The sequence below is a fragment of the Oncorhynchus tshawytscha genome, linkage group LG18 (assembly GCF_018296145.1).
Source record: "Oncorhynchus tshawytscha isolate Ot180627B linkage group LG18, Otsh_v2.0, whole genome shotgun sequence".
In the NCBI taxonomy this organism is placed as follows: domain Eukaryota; kingdom Metazoa; phylum Chordata; class Actinopteri; order Salmoniformes; family Salmonidae; genus Oncorhynchus; species Oncorhynchus tshawytscha.
In genome coordinates, this window is record NC_056446.1 from 20,332,951 (window position 1) to 20,350,966 (window position 18,016).

An 18,016-nucleotide genomic window follows, 5' to 3' on the forward strand; every position below is an offset into this window, starting at 1 on the left:
GCTGCCAGTGACCGGAACTAATTGCAAAAATCGCTGAAACTGGAGACTTACATTTCCCTCACTAACTTTAAACTTCACCTATCTGAGCAGCTAACCGATCGCTGCAGCTGTACATAGTCCATCTGTAAATAGCCCACCCAATCTACCTACCTCATCCCCATATTGTTTTTATTTACTTTGCTGCTCTTTTGCACACCAGTATCACTACTTTACACACCATCATCTGCTCATCTATCACTCCAGTGTTAATCTGCTAAATTGGCCTATTGGCCTATTTATTGCCTTACCTCCTCATGCCATTTGCACACACTGTATATAGACTTTCTTTTTTCTATTGTGTTAGTGACTGTACGCTTGTTTATTCCATGTAACTCTGTGTTGTTGTTTCTGTCGCACTGCTTTGCTTTATCCTGGCCAGGTCGCAGTTGTAAATGAGAACTTCTTCTCAACTAGCTTACCTGGTTAAATAAAGATGAAATAAAAAATTTGGAGAGTGGTGAAAAGGTAGCAAATGTATCTCATAGACAGTAAGCTTTGTGTGTAACGATTGGGATTATGTCGATTATGAAGTAAGGAACTGAAACAAATAACCAATCAAGCATCATACATGTCATGTTTTTCTTGGTACAATAGGTGCTAGGACAATAACCTCTCACATCAGATTGGATATCCGTATATCTACAAAACCATCTAAATGTATAAGTACACAATGTCCCCTGACTATTAACAGGAGGAAGGTGGAACTAATCAATGAAGAACATGGCTGTGCTTTAAAGCAGATTGGGGATTAAGGTCATTCATATATTTCTACTTAGGCATGTTATAGGCTTCACATATTATAACATTTGATATGTTTTAGTTTAGTTTCTACTGCTACTGTAAAAATAATTTGTGTAATCTGTTAATCATGTGCTTGCTTTAAAATACATTCAAACAAATGATGATGGATGGTTTATGGCTTTCCTTCAAGCTAAATTCTGCAAGCACTTGTAGTAAGGGGGTTCAGACAAGTGACTTGCAGTTTGGCTACACATTGTATATATGAACAAGCTGGAAACTCTCTACCTCTCTACCTCTCCGTCTCTCTCTCTCTACCTCTCCATCTCTCTCTCTACCTCTCCATCTCTCTCTCTCTACCTCTCCATCTCTCTCTCTCTACCTCTCCATCTCTCTCTCTCTACCTCTCCATCTCTCTCTCTCTACCTCTCCATCTCTCTCTCTCTACCTCTCCATCTCTCTCTCTCTACCTCTCCATCTCTCTCTCTCTACCTCTCCATCTCTCTCTCTACCTCTCCATGTCTCTCTCTCTACCTCTCCATCTCTCTCTCTCTACCTCTCCATCTCTCTACCTCTCTCTACCTCTCCATCTCTCTACCTCTCTCTACCTCTCCATCTCTCCATCTCTCTACCTCTCCATCTCTCTACCTCTCTCTACCTCTCCATCTCTCTCTCTCTACCTCTCCATCTCTCTCTCTCTACCTCTCCATCTCTCTCTCTCTACCTCTCCATCTCTCTCTCTACCTCTCCATCTCTCCATCTCTACCTCTCCATCTCTCTCTCTCTACCTCTCCATCTCTCTACCTCTCTACCTCTCCATCTCTCTACCTCTCTCTACCTCTCCATCTCTCTCTCTCTACCTCTCCATCTCTCTCTCTCTACCTCTCCATCTCTCTCTCTCTCTACCTCTCCATCTCTCTCTCTCTACCTCTCTCTACCTCTCCATCTCTCTCTACCTCTCCATCTCTCTCTCTCTACCTCTCCATCTCTCTCTCTCTACCTCTCCATCTCTCCATCTCTACCTCTCCATCTCTCTCTCTCTACCTCTCCATCTCTCTACCTCTCTACCTCTCCATCTCTCTACCTCTCTCTACCTCTCCATCTCTCTCTCTCTACCTCTCCATCTCTCTCTCTCTACCTCTCCATCTCTCTCTCTCTACCTCTCCATCTCTCTCTCTACCTCTCCATCTCTCTCTCTCTACCTCTCCATCTCTCTCTACCTCTCCATCTCTCTCTCTACCTCTCCATCTCTCTCTCTCTACCTCTCCATCTCTCTCTCTCTCTACCTCTCCATCTCTCTCTCTCTACCTCTCCATCTCTCTCTCTACCTCTCCATCTCTCTCTCTCTACCTCTATCTCTCTCTCTACCTCTCCATCTCTCGCTCTCTACCTCTCCATCTCTCGCTCTCTACCTCTCCATCTCTCTCTCTCTACCTCTCCATCTCTCTCTCTCTACCTCTCCATCTCTCTCTCTCTACCTCTCCATCTCTCTCTCTCTACCTCTCTCTGAGTTTTTGTTTTGGAAACAGCTTAACTGTTTTCATTGTTCAAAAGGCAGTTCCATCCCGTGGCTTTTTGAGAAAACACATCGAACAATCACCACAATCATGCACGACTTCCTTCTGCCAAAAAAATGTGATTTCACCTCCTAACTCCCAAAGCAAGTAAACATAGCATTAATCAAGAGAAAACCTATGTTGGATTTCTTTCTCCCAATTATGTAATCCTGTATCTCTATTTACATGGGTATGAAGCAATCGTTTCACTGACTCTGGGGCCAAATTGCAAATGCATTTTTTTCCTCTGTCACATCCTGATCTGTTTCACCTGTTATTGTCTCCACTCCCTTCAGGTGTCGCTTGATTTCCCCAGTGTATTCATCCCTGTGTTTCCTGTCTCTCTTTCCCAGTTCGTTTTGTATGTTCCAAGTCAAGCAACATTTTTTCCCATTCTCCTGCCTTTGCTCTTCTCCTTTTTCTAGTCCTCACGGTTTTGACCCTTGCCTGTTTCTGGACTCTGTACCCTCCTGCCTTGAACTCAAGCCTGTCTGCCACTTTGTACCTCCTGGACTCTGAACTGGTTTTGACCTTTTGCCTGTCCACAACCATTCTCTTGCCTACTCCTTTTTGTATTATTAAACATCTTAGACTCCAACCATCTGCCTCGTGTCTGCATCTGGGTGTCGCCTTGTGTCATGATATCCTCAGAGGCACCAGAATTCTTTATGCTAGTCTTTCCAAACCAAATACATCTTAACACTTGTATGCCTATATTAATGCCACATTCTGCTATTGTGCGGACAAGAGATGAAACAGGTCATACTTAATGACCATTAATAATTTTATTGTGTATAAAGGCTCTCTTGATCATTTTGTTTTTAGTTGAACCAAACCCCAATTTTAAGGTAACAAATGAAGGCCTTTTATCCCAAAATGTTTCTGTCTTTCTTTTGTTTCCAGATATGCATGGACTGAAACAAGTCAAACAGATTAGCAATATTCATATATATATGATCTTCTCTCTACTAGTAGTACTTACAGTGGGGAGAACAAGTATTTGATACACTGACGATTTTGCAGGTTTTCCTACTTACAAAGCATGTAGAGGTCTGTCATTTTTATCATAAGTACACTTCAACTGTGAGAGAAGGAATCTAAAACAAAAAATCCAGAAAATCACATTGTATGATTTTTAAGTAATTAATTTCACACATTGCTGTAGGTGCCCCAAAAATGTTAATCATGTTTCAGTGCCAATAGAACAGTTGGCATTGCTGACAAATGCCCGTTGTATCTTTGATGAACACTGAATGGGGTTCTTTTGTTGTTGCTGGCTGTGGTTGTTGCTGGCTGTGGTGGCTGCTGGTTGTTGTTGTTGTTGGCTGTGGTTGTTGCTGGCTGTGGTTGTTGCTGGCTGTGGTTGTTGCTGGCTGTGGTTGTTGCTGGCTGTGGTTGTTGCTGGCTGTGGTTGTTGCTGGCTGTGGTTGTTGCTGGCTGTGGTGGCTGCTGGTTGTTGTTGTTGTTGGCTGTGGTTGTTGCTGGCTGTGGTTGTTGCTGGCTGTGGTTGTTGCTGGCTGTTGTTGTTGCTGGCTCTGGTTGTTGCTGGCTGTGGTTGTTGCTGGCTGTGGTTGTTGCTGGCTTCACTTCGCAAGAATGTGCGAGCCACAATAAACTCTGCTTCCACTGGTTCAGTTCGTTAGTTGCTAGTTGCTGGGGTAACGGAGGTGCAGGTGCTTGTTGTGATGTTACCCTCATGCTGCTGATGCTAGGCTCTGGCTCTTTTCCATCTTGTTGGTCAGCAGGCAGTGAGGGGGGTGGGCGGGTATTACATTTGATGCTAGGCTCCTCAACCTCGGTGGTCAGGCCTGCTGCAGGTAGCTCTTGACATGGTGGTCCTCAGTTTTTTTTTTATCTTGACAGTGCCCAGCCATTTTCGGATATCCATGCTGATCAAAGTTAGCCAACTAACTATAATTATTCAGCACGTCGCTACCAAAACTTAACGAAGCAAGTAGATACTAGCTAGCCTATTGCTAGCTGTAGCTGTCTGCAAAAGGGAAGAAAAAAATCCCTCTCTGTGAGGAAAACCTCCTGTAGTTAGGAATCCAATGAACTTCCTAAACAAGGTAACGAAGGCGGTACCTTATGTCATTGCATGGCTAGGTGCCCAATCAAAATATATTTTGGGATTTTAAATACTAAATATTAAATTATTACATCCCCCCTCCCTCACCCCTCCTCAGATCATGAACACACACCTGGCAAATAGCCTTTGTCCTTGTCTGTGTTACTGGTAGGCCAGGCAGCGTTACATTGGCAAAACGGGGCAGGGTAACTCATATACCATTTGTTATGGTTATCGGGAAACAAAACTGGGTGGCACAAATTCTATCTGGGAGGTCCATGCCCGGCTTTGCCACCCTCTAGAGCCGGCCCAGGGGAAGTCAACCAGCCAATACAGGTTACTCAAAAATTCTTCACACATTGTAATCTTCTGTATTTTAAAATGTACCAGTTCAGAGTCCAGGAGGAACCGAAGGGTAGACAGGCTGTAACGGCATTCAGAGGTGGAAGAAGAATCGGACCAAAGCGCAGCGTGGTAAGTGTTCATGATGTAATATTTAATGAAACGAACTGAACACTGAAATACAAAACAATAAAGTGAACGAACGAACCAAACACTCACACGGAAAACAAACACCCACAAACCAAAAGTGAAACCCAGGCTACCTAAGTATGATTCTCAATCAGAGACAACTAACGACACCTTCCTCTGATTGAGAACCATACTAGGCTGAACACAAAAACCAACATAGAAAAACAAACATAGACTGCCCACCCCAACTCACGCCCTGACCATACTAAAACAAAGAATAAAATAACAGAACTGTGGTCAGAACGTGACACAGGCTCGAGGTCAGGGCAGGCAGAATGGTGTTAGTTTGGTCAAGGCGTGAGTTGGGGTGGGTAGTCTATGTTCTTTTTTATATGTTGTGTTTAGGTGTTTGGCCTAGTATGGTTCTCAATCAGAGGCAGGTGTCGTTCGTTGTCTCTGATTGAGAATCATAGTTAGGAAGCCTGTTTTACCCTTTTTAGTTGTGGGTGATTGTTTTCTGTCTTCACCATACAGAACTGTTTCGTTTTCGTTTCTGTCTTTCTCCTTGTTATTTTGTTTTTGGTGTTCAATGTTAATAAATTATCAACATGGACACGTACCACGCTGCATATTGGTCCGATCCTTCATACTCCTCGTCAGAGGAAGACGAAAACCGTTACACTCCTAAACAAAAGTGTAGTTTGTTTGTTGTGTGTTTATACAGCTTCATCCAGGTGTACTGTACAAATACTGAGGATTTGTCTAGACTCTAGAGATGGCATAATGAAGGACCAATAAGAACTGTGGAGGTTTTAGACATTTATTAAGTACATTCAATTCAATTAACATGTTCAACATATTGAATATGATGAATACATTAGCATTTTGGTTCAGTAAACCACACGTGCTAGGTCACTTTTGTCTGGACCTGGAAACTTTAAGCTTTACTTCTGTGTGGGAGTGGGATAACATAGTCTGCTCGCCACAAGACTATCTGTGTTCAAACTTTTTCAGTCTCAAATGCTACACCTCTGCCATGATCTTCGGGCCAATGTGCGTAAAAAGGGGAGGGAGGCAAATCCAGACTCATTGTGGAGAAGAAACATCAGCTTGGCCAGAGCGATGTGGATGGTGTGGTGGAATTATTGTAATCAAAATGAGAAACTTTTAGATTTCTTCAAAACAATCCAACTGTATTATTTAATTAGTGCAGTAATGGAGCTGGTCGGTAATCACCCCTGGAGGTGATCACTGAGAACTCAATCTGCTGGTTTGAGCCACAGCATTTTATAGCAAAGTCCATCCTCCTTCAGTCTACATGACAAAAAAACAGATGTATGGAATGAGTCACAAGGTTAAGAATTGTATGAAATATAGTTATAATTCACAGCAGACAGTATCTGCTGTAAAAACTGTCCTCATTGTGTAGAGAGCAGGGTCTGCCCCCCCAACTCCATACTGGAGCCATCTCCCCCTGGTACCCCAGTACAGAAACATTAACTCATGCTCTGGAATGCGGTATCACCCAAAGACATCGTAAATCTCCTGTCCATGTTAAATCTCCCAGAGGCCCACTTTCAGTTTACACGGACACAATAGAGTTATAAGAACCCTCTATTATGTTGCAGAAAACAACCATTTGATGCAATTACAGCATTGTAATATAATCTTGCAATTTTGCTCTCACAACGGGTAGGCAAGCAAACAGACTTTCCAAAGAGTGTAGTAACCTGTCACATTACATAACAGAAAAGTTCAAACTAACCAGATTTAAAACACCTCATAGACCACTTGTCAATTTGTCTCCTTTTGACAGGCTATTGTATGTTTTGGGGGACTTTTTTCTGCATCCATCTAGCCAATATTTTAGATAAAGAGGGAGGAACTGAGGTAGCTACAATGAATCATGCCATGGTCCTTTAAGATACAGTATGTATGTGGGAGAGCTTCACTACATAGGCCTGGCCGATGTATAGTTAGTTACAGCTTCTACCACTCTGTGCCAGACAGTAAAATCTTGAGACCGGCCACCTTTTAACCCTGAGATAGTGTCTTATTTCCTTATATAGAGAAGTGTCCTTTATGGATAAATTAAGGATTAAGTGTTTGTGATTTCTCCTTGCAGTTGGCCTGAGGAACCAAATGCACAAACATACAAATTCTCAGTAAATTCGTGAAGTGTCATTACATGGCGCACTTCAACAGAGTTTACTTTGAGTTAATGGGATGCAAAGGTAAACTCGTTGCTCTTTCCTAGGATTGATATTTTGCCAAATGTTTCAACAGCAAATCAGGAGACAGATGATGGAGGATTCCTGAAGGAAGCATCTGGCCCTGTTGAGGAAACGCCAGCTTCTACAGAACATGCATGGCTTGTGTGAGAACACAACACTAGCGTGGTAGGCCAGCGGCTGCTGTGGAGAGGTTCTAGGAAATCTTTTCAGACCAGCCAAGGTTACCAGACCAGCCAAGGTTACTGAACATCAACAGCTCCACTCTCATAATTCATCATGGTCTGGAGGGGATCCAAAAACCCTAAGCTCGTGTTGGTTATGAAAATTCACTTAAATGAATTGATGGTCAAGTTGATTATAGACTTTAGTAATATGGAAGGAATTATAACTACTGTATGCATCATGACTACCAATACGTCAATCTCAACAAAATCAAGAGCTTGACAGAGGCTAACAGGGATTTTTTTCCTTTACTCTCATTAGACTGAAACTTTACCAGTTAAAAGTATGCATTAATACAAGATATTATTGTTTTACAAGTTCAATTTATTAAAACAATTGAATATGCAAATGTGGCAAACCGTCCTTAAATATGTGCTAATTTGCATATTTTGAGAATCTGTTTTTCCAAAACATTTCTTCAAGGCAGAATTATTTTTGTTTTGTTGTGATAAGACACTCAATGGTCAGACTTTACAGATTTGTTTATCAAAATATTGTAATTTCATGGAATATATTTTTAAAAAACACTATTAACCTGTTGAGTGTAGGGGGCAGTATGTTGATGTTTGGATGAAAAACATACCCAAATGAAACTGCCTATTTCTCAGGCCCAGAATCTAGAATATGCATATAATTGTCAGATTAGGATAGAAAAACTCTAAAGTTTCAAAAACAGTCAAAATATTGTCTGTGACTATAACAGAACTGATATTGCAGGCGAAAACCTGAGGAAAATCCAACCCGGCAGTGCTGTTTTTCCTGAAAGCTCTCTGTTCCATTGCCTGCCTTCTTTTGGGCAAATTCTCATATCACTTTGCTCAATTTGTCACATACAAGGATTTTGTATGGCTGTTGAAATGTGCAGGACATTAAATCAGCTATGCCTGGCCCATATGTAAGGCCCTCTGAGTTGTTGTTGGTGACGCTTTACTTTCTTGACTGTGTCATGGGACCTGCGCCTATGCTTGGCACACTCTGTTGAAGCAGCATCAGCTCTCACAACTCCTCTCTGATTGCACCAGTGTCACCAAAGTGCTGTCAAGACACAATTTGTTCATCAGATTTGTTATAGCAGTGGCTCCCTCACTGAACATAGCTACTGCCATACTGGCTGCTCCGTCAATGCGGCTTTTGTCCAAGAAGACAGTTTTGGGGCATCGTGACCATACTACAGAGTTCAGACATTCATTTTCATTCTGGGTGCTAGATTCTTTTGAGGACATTATCATTTGACATCCTATGATATACAGGTACCATTTTCTGTGCAACCTCTCTATTAAAAAATATATGGCCTCCAAGGTTTTTGTGACAGGGTGGATCTTTACAATTTTCTATGGCTCCCTGGTACCAGCACCAATGCACAATACTGTATTATTGACTGTACGTTTGTTTATTCTGTGTGTAACTCTGTGTTGTTGTATGTGTCGAACTGCTGTGCTTTATCTTGGCCAGGTTGCAGTTCTAAATGAGAACTTGGTCTATATCTGCATTCTCATCCTCCATCAGTAACTCTGCTATGTCTGGGTCTATATCTGTATCCTCCTTCAGTAACTGTTATGTCTGGGTCTATATCTGTATCCTCATCCTCCTTCAGTAACTGTTATGTCTGGGTCTATATCTATATCATCATCCTCCTTCAGTAACTCTGTTATGTCTGGGTCTTTATCTGTATCCTCATCCTCCTTCAGTAACTCTGTTATGTCTGGGTCTGTATCTGTATCCTCATCCTCCTTCAGTAACTCTGTTATGTCTGGGTCTATATCTGTATCCTCATCCTCCATCAGCAACTCTGCTATGTCTGCGTCTACATCTGTATCCTCATCCTCCATCAGCAACTCTGCTATGTCTGGGTCTATATCTGCATCCTCATCCTCCTTCAGTAACTCTGCTATGTCTGGGTCTATATCTGCATCCTCATCCTCCTTCAGTAACTCTGCTATGACTGGGTCTATATCTGTATCCTCATCCTCCTTTAGTAACTCTGTTATGTCTGGGTCTATATCTGTATCCTCATCCTCCATCAGCAACTCTGCTATGTCTGGGTCTATATCTGTATCCTAAACACTTCTGTGAGCAGGCCTTTCTAATCGCCCTGGCCCGGGTATCCTGGAAGGACATTGACCTCATCCCGTCAGTTGAGGATGCCTGGTCATTCTTTAAAAGTAACTTCCTCACCATTTTAGATAAGCATGCTCCGTTCAAAAAATGCAGAACTAAGAACAGATACAGCCCTTGGTTCACCCCAGACCTGACTGCCCTCGACCAGCACAAAAACATCCTGTGGCGGACTGCAATAGCATCGAATAGTCCTCGTGATATGCAACTGTTCAGGGAAGTCCGGAACCAATACACGCAGTCAGTCAGGAAAGCTAAGGCCAGCTTCTTCAGGCAGAAGTTTGCATCCTGTAGCTCCAACTCCAAAAAGTTCTGGGACACTGTGAAGTCCATGGAGAACAAGAGCACCTCCTCCCAGCTGCCCACTGCACTGAGGCTAGGTAACACGGTCACCACCGATAAATCCATGATTATCGAAAACTTCAATAAGCATTTCTCAACGGCTGGCCATGCCTTCCGCCTGGCTACTCCAACCTCGGCCAACAGCTCCGCCCCCGGCAGCTCCTCGCCCAAGCCTCTCCAGGTTCTCCTTTACCCAAATCCAGATAGCAGATGTTCTGAAAGAGCTGCAAAACCTGGACCCGTACAAATCAGCTGGGCTTGACAATCTGGACCCCTATTTCTGAAACTATCCGCCGCCATTGTCGCAACCCCTATTACCAGCCTGTTCAACCTCTCTTTCATATCGTCTGAGATCCCCAAGGATTGGAAAGCTGCCGCAGCCATCCCCCTCTTCAAAGGGGGAGACACCCTGGACCCAAACTGTTACAGACCTATATCCATCCTGCCCTGCCTATCTAAGGTCTTCGAAAGCCAAGTCAACAAACAGGTCACTGACAATCTCGAATCCCACCGTACCTTCTCCGCTGTGCAATCTGGTTTCCGAGCCGGTCACGGGTGCACCTCAGCCACGCTCAAGGTACTAAATGATATCATAACCGCCATCGATAAAACACAGTACTGTGCAGCCGTCTTCATCGACCTTGCCAAGGCTTTCGACTCTGTCAATCACCATATTCTTATCGGCAGACTCAGTAGCCTCGGTTTTTCGGATGACTGCCTTGCCTGGTTCACCAATTACTTTGCAGACAGAGTTCAGTGTGTCAAATCGGAGGGCATGCTGTCCGGTCCTCTGGCAGTCTCTATGGGGGTGCCACAGGGTTCAATTCTCGGGCCGACTCTTTTCTCTGTATATATCAATGATGTTGCTCTTGCTGCGGGCGATTCTCTGATCCACCTCTACGCAGACGACACCATTCTATATACTTTCGGCCCGTCATTGGACACTGTGCTATCTAACCTCCAAACAAGCTTCAATGCCATACAACACTCCTTCCGTGGCCTCCAACTGCTCTTAAACGCTAGTAAAACCAAATGCATGCTTTTCAACCGATTGCTGCCTGCACCCGCATGCCCGACTAGCATCACCACCCTGGATGGTTCCGACCTTGAATATGTGGACATCTATAAGTACCTAGGTGTCTGGCTAGACTGCAAACTCTCCTTCCAGACTCATATCAAACATCTCCAATCGAAAATCAAATCAAGAGTCGGCTTTCTATTCCGCAACAAAGCCTCCTTCACTCACGCCGCCAAGCTTACCCTAGTAAAACTGACTATCCTACCGATCCTCGACTTCGGCGATGTCATCTACAAAATGGCTTCCAACACTCTACTCAACAAACTGGATGCAGTCTATCACAGTGCCATCCATTTTGTCACTAAAGCACCTTATACCACCCACCACTGCGACTTGTATGCTCTGGTCGGCTGGCCCTCGCTACATATTCGTCGCCAGACCCACTGGCTCCAGGTCATCTACAAGTCCATGCTAGGTAAAGCTCCGCCTTATCTCAGTTCACTGGTCACGATGGCAACACCCATCCGTAGCACGCGCTCCAGCAGGTGTATCTCACTGATCATCCCTAAAGCCAACACCTCATTTGGCCGCCTTTCGTTCCAGTACTCTGCTGCCTGTGACTGGAATGAATTGCAAAGATCGCTGAAGTTGGAGACTTTTATCTCCCTCACCAACTTCAAACATCAGCTATCTGAGCAGCTAACCGATCGCTGCAGCTGTACATAGTCTATTGGTAAATAGCCTACCCATTTTCACCTACCTCATCCCCATACTGTTTTTATTTATTTACTTTTCTGCTCTTTTGCACACCAATATCTCTACCTGTACATGACCATCTGATCATTTATCACTCCAGTGTTAATCTGCAAAATTGTAATTATTCGCCTACCTCCTCATGCCTTTTGCACACATTGTATATAGACTCCCCCTTTGTTTTCTACTGTGTTATTGACTTGTTAATTGTTTATTCCATGTGTAACTCTATGTTGTCTGCTCACACTGCTATGCTTTATCTTGGCCAGGTCGCAGTTGCAAATGAGAACTTGTTCTCAACTAGCCTACCTGGTTAAATAAAGGTGAAATAAAATTAAATTAAAAAAAATCCTCATCCTCCTTCAGAAACTCTGCTATGTGTGGGTCTATTTCTGCTCTTCTAATTATCTGTGCAGCACTCTGACTGTAGCACTCTCTGAATTTCTGCAACTAAAGTTTGGGGGGGAGGAGTACTCATTATGTCTGTCGACATCACAGACATAACTTCAAGACTACACATCAGCATGTTACCCTATTAGCAAATCACTATGTATTAACTTCATGTAAAGCTAATCTCTCACTAATCACATTAGGCTACAGCCCTATGAAACTTCAGGCCTTTGTGACAGTCTCATTGTATAGATATGTTTTCCTATCACTCTGTTTTGTTAACTTTGAATACATTTGCTAGAGCAACAAAATAAATATAAGGCTATTTCCTTGCCTGCCGAACCCCCCCCCCTTCTATCTTGGGACTGCAAGGCATGGCACACTTCAGAATCATTTTTGGTGACCTATCAAACCCTCTGATGTGTGCCACAGGAAGTATTAGACTCTAGTCAACAATAGTTTTCAACAATAGTTTTCAGAGCCCTCTACTGTTCTTTCTACCCATCCCATTGCGCTTTTCCCTCTTATGGCTTTTCCTACATGTGTAGGTACAGTAGTAATAATAAAATAATAATAACAATAATAAATCTAAAATTTGTACTCTGTGCGAAAAAGAAAGTTCAAATGTATAAGTTAACATGAGTGCATATCCATAATCACAGTAAACTGTTATAATAATAGAAAATAAATAATAAAAAAATAAATACATGTATAATAGTATAATAAACAAAACTATGACTGAATGTGCCTCCATGAAGAATCCTCTCTCCAATAGGTCCCTTCGCCCTCAATAGGACACCCCCAGCACCTCCCCCCCACCCCTCAACCACAAAACACAATAATGACAATAAAAGAAAATAAAATAGAAAATATATATACTAAGATATATACACATACACACACATGTATAGTACATATTCATAAACATATTCACAGGACACTCAACTTATCTCTTAGCTTTTCTATATATATATGCAGGTGACATTTCCACCTGGATGACAGCACATAATCAGCAAGACGGAGATGCTCGTCATCCGAGGGAATGCCTTCCCATTCTCAGTTGTTAGATAATCCAAGATGATCACGCCATTTACATTGAAGCCCTTGTCAGCTCCAGATTTGACTACTTCAACTCACACCCTGCTGGAATCACTGCATTCTCAGATTCCCCTCCACTGATTTGCACCCTGGACGGGCTCCCTATTGCAGCTGTTATGTCATGTTATGCTGTTATGTTCAGGATTCTAATTCTAGCCTACAGGGCCATTAATACCTCTCAGCCTGGATAAAGTGCTGTATTGTTGTTCTTTCTCTGCGATCTACAATTGCGAAATTCTTGAAGTTGTCTTCTCTTTAAGGATTCAGTGGGCAACCACCAAGACTTCGCTGTGTACTGTTGCCTAATTGGTTGAATGAGTTGAGCTGCAGGGGTCATAACTGCAAAGTCCTTTGCTGTTTGTAAATGCTGATTATATAACCACCAATTCAAAAAGCACTTTGATACTGATTTACTTTTATACTAGGAATACACTTCTACCTGTTGCTCTGTGTTTATATTAAAACATATGTTGTTTGTGCTTTTACTCTAGCAGTGAACAGGTTAGGTAGCAGTTTTGTACTGTATCATATTGCATATAATATACTGTATATGTTACATTTTAGAATATGGTAGATTTCATCATGTAATACGCCATCGACCATAACATGTATTTGTGGTTTCAGCATATACTGTACAAATTGATAACTTTTAAATGAATTAGATTTGCTAAAGGTACATTGATTCTCCCCTGATCCTCTTTATTTTCCCCTGTCCTTATTTCTAAATTTAGTTAAGTGCACAATATGTTGTACTCCCAAATGTTTTATTTCTTGATGACTTGATTGAAACCCCATTAAAACTTGAAACAATGATTTCCCCCAATGCTCTCGTTATTTTAGCTCTGACTTGAGATTTCCGTTATATTGTGTGTGTGGAGGGAAATGGCCATCTTGGCCTGACAATCACATTTTAATTTCCAATTAATGTCCTTTGGGTGTTGTCTTTGGCAATGACAAGCAAACCCATTGAAATGTTAGAAAAGTAACCCTGTCACTCGCTGCCCAGTGCCAAAGACCTTGAGCCTGTAAGCCTGAGTGATTGTGCCATTTCTGGCAATACAAAAAGTGACAATAGTATTTCAATACTTGTTAGTCAACATGCTAAGGGTCAGAAAGTTAATGAAGTAACCAACCTCTTTCCTCACAAAGTCTCCAGTCACATTCAACTTGGCCAGTTGGATGTGCTTTATTGACTGATGATTGGAGAGGACATTGTGTTTTGTACATATTACACCACATCCTCAAGCATCCCTATGCCAAGGTATTGTTTGCATGGGCATGGAAACCAACCTGTATTGGGGGTGATAAAGATGAAAATAAAATGCTCAACTCAATAAATCTATGTTTTGTACTCCTAATATTTACAGATATTTTCCAGGAGCTGACAGGATGATTGAGTCCCCACTGCTTAAAACGTTGACCATTGTTACTGTGCCCCCCCCATCAGAATATGTTTTATGTACAGTAGGGTGTTCAAATGTAAATGATTTATTTAAAATAAAAATTTAAAAAATCACGATCGTGAACAGGAGTAGCAAATCACCGAGCAGTCTCCTGCTAGTCTACCGTCTGTTTATTTATACGGGAAAAAAACAACTCTATGAAGGACAGAGGTTAGTGACTTGGCTCAAAATTGTCTCCATATAAAAGGTTCAAAATACCAGAGCTTTGGAAATTATTCCATGCAGTCTAGATGCATATCTGAGCTTCATTCATCCCTGTGTTTCATTTTGTGACTAAGAAATCAGTAAGGGGACGGTGGAGACCAATAACAGAATTTGCCCTAATACCGTGTTTCAAGCTAGAACATGGTAGTATCAGCCAATTTGAGTCTGGAACCTGCTATTTGCTCTCATTAAGTTATTTTTTTAAATGACAGACTTCAGATCAGCAGCCTAACGTTTCTTGTAAGGACTTTTTAACTACAACATCACTGGAGCGATTATGGTTGAATTCCTGATACCGTTGTTTCCATGCTGCCTCCGTGAGATTGTGAGAATAGCCCATAAATGGATACGTGGATACTGTGGCAGGCAGAATTTGCTCTGTCTTCCATGTAAATGCCAAAAGAGCACTTCATTTATTCCCTCCCCTACCTCCAATTATAAATAATCAATTATGGTCTTTGATGTGAAGGTCATAACAACTCCAACTCACCCTTACTTACTACACTGCTCAGTGAGTTTCTGACATATTGTGCGTGTTTCATTGGACATACAGTACACTCCTACACAGTACATTCACATATGAATTCTTACATGCAATGAGGTAATAATAGCATGACATTAGAAACAGCTGCAGACACTCCTCAAGTCACATACGCACATCATTATGACACTATATGTTCTTCTAGAGAGAGAGAGAGGGTGTGTGTGTGAGAGAGAGACGGTAGAATGAACTCTTGTAAACATTCATGAGAAGTTACATCCACTATTTATTTATTTATTTGAATTTTGAAACAGGAAATTCCTTCCTTTGCTTCTCAGGGCCGTTGCCACACTCACAATCAGCCACAGTCAATCAGAATCTGTTATATCACTGCAGTCCATCCAGCTTCTCTGAATTTAATCTGTCTCTGTTGGCTTCAGTGATTTGGTTCAGGGTATGAAAGGCCTAACCATGGAAATAGCAATGAGGATTCATCTGTTCTAACACCACAGCCAATGACATGGTGAACCTGCACTATAGGGCCAGGATTTGTTTCCTGACCATGTGACCTGAGCAGACAAAACTCTTGCTCTAGTCCCTATATCTACAGCACCAAGCAGTAATTTCATGCTGATCTAATGTTATCCTGAGTGCAATTATAGTTTTACATGGAATTACTATGCTCATTAAACACTTAAGTTTCCAGTAAGTGCCTCAATCCCCACAATAACACATGGTGGCACTCTTGTTAGGAAATCCAAATGTAGGGCTTCCAATTGGCTCATTCATCAGCTCTCCCTTCTAACTATTCACCAGCTGTCACGCCCTGACCGTAGAGATCCTTTTATTCTCTATGTTTGTTTGGTCAGGGTGTGACTCGGGTGGGAAAGTCTATGCTTTCTGGTTCTTTGTTTTTGGCTGTTTTTTGCTCACGGTAGGGAGCGTGGTACTGGTGAGGCACCGTGTTATGCGGTGAAGCGCATGGTGTCTCCAGTGCACGTTCACAGCCCGGTGCGCTATATTCCAGCTCCCTGCATTGGATGGGCTAGAGTGGGCATCCAGCCAGGACAGATGGTGCCAGCTCAGCGCTCCTGGCCTCCAGTGCATCTCTTCGGCCCAGGATATCCTGCGCCGGCTCTGCGCACTGTGTCTCCAGTGCGTCTGCACAGCCCAGTGCGTCCTGTACTAGCGCCCCGCATTTGCCGGGCAAAAGTAACCATCCAGCCAGGACGGGTTGTGCCAGCTCTACTCTTGAGACCTCCAGTGCGCCTCCACGGCCCAGTGTATCCGGTGCCTACTCCACGCACCAGGCTTCCAGTGCATCTCCCGAGTCCGGTGAGACCTGTTCCAGTTCCACATACAAGTTCTCCATTATGTCTCCCCAGCCTGGTAAGCCCTGTGGCAGCTCCACGCACCAGGCTTCCAGTAGGTCTTCTCAGACCGGTGAGACCTGTTCCGGCTCCATGTTCGAAGCCACCAGTGATGATCCATGGCACAAAGCCTCCAGTGATGATACATGGAACGAAGCCTCCAGTGATGATCCATGGCACGAAGCCTCCAGCGAGGGTCCCCAGTCCGGCGCCTGCAGTGAGGGTCCCCAGTCTGGGGCCTGCAGCGAGGGTCCCCAGGCCGGGGCCTACAACGAGGGTCCCCAGTCCGAGGCCTGCGACGAGGGTCCCCAGTCCGGGGCCTGCGACGAGGGTCCCCAGTCCGGGGCCTGCGGCGAGGGTCCCCGCACCAGAGGCGCCACCAAAGTGGGGGGAGCCCGAGGTGGAGCGGGGTCTGCGTCCCACACCGGAGCCGCCACCACGATGGATGCCCACCCGGACCCTCCCCTATAGTGTCAGGTTTGTGGCCGGAGACCGCACTTTTTTTTTTGGGGGGTACTGTCATGCTCTGACCGTAGAGATCCTTTTATTCTCTATGTTTGTTTGGTCAGGGTGTGACTTGGGTGGGAAAGTCTATGCTTTCTGGTTCTTTGGTTTTGGCAGGGTATGATTCTCAATCAGGGACAGCTGTCTTTCGTTGTCTCTGATTGGGATTCATACTTAGGCAGCCTTTTTTCCTTTTCTCATTTGTGGGTTGTTGTCTTCATTTAATGCATGTATAGCCTTACAGAGCTTCACGTTTGTTTTGTTGTTTATTGTTTTGTTGGTGACATTTAGAAATAAATTAAAAGGTACACTCACCACGCTGCACATTGTTCCGGTCATTTTCAAGACGACATTCGTGACACCAGCTCGTGTTCTCAGTCAACTTACCTGGTAAAATAAAAATGAAAGGGCAATATAATATTCCCACATTCTACTCAAAATGTGAACATTCACAATCCCAAATGTGTGTATTGTAAAATTACCTATCTGGCTACTATTAATGTGTATTGTAAAATTACCTATCTGGCTACTATTAATGTGTATTGTAAAATTATCAGAAAAGAAAGTATTTGACTCTAGCCACAAAATTAAGTAAATTAGAAGGGGGCGGGGAGGATTTCGGCGAGGCTATTTTCTTGCATGCCAAAATTCCCCTCCCCCATTATATCTTGGGACTGCAACGCCTGGCACACTTCTGAATCATTTTGCTAGCTCATGTTGACCAGTAGTGTGTGCTACAGAAAGCAAAATTAGAGTATAAAGCAATTATTTTAGAAACATTTTGTAATGTTTAAGAAAATAATGATAATACACTAATATTATCACACAATAACACAAAAACATCACAGAAAGTTAAGTTTGTTAACTTCTTTGGGATAGGGGCCAGCATTTTCACTTTTGGATGAATAGCGTACCCAGAGTAAACTGCCTCCTACTCAGTCCCAGATGCT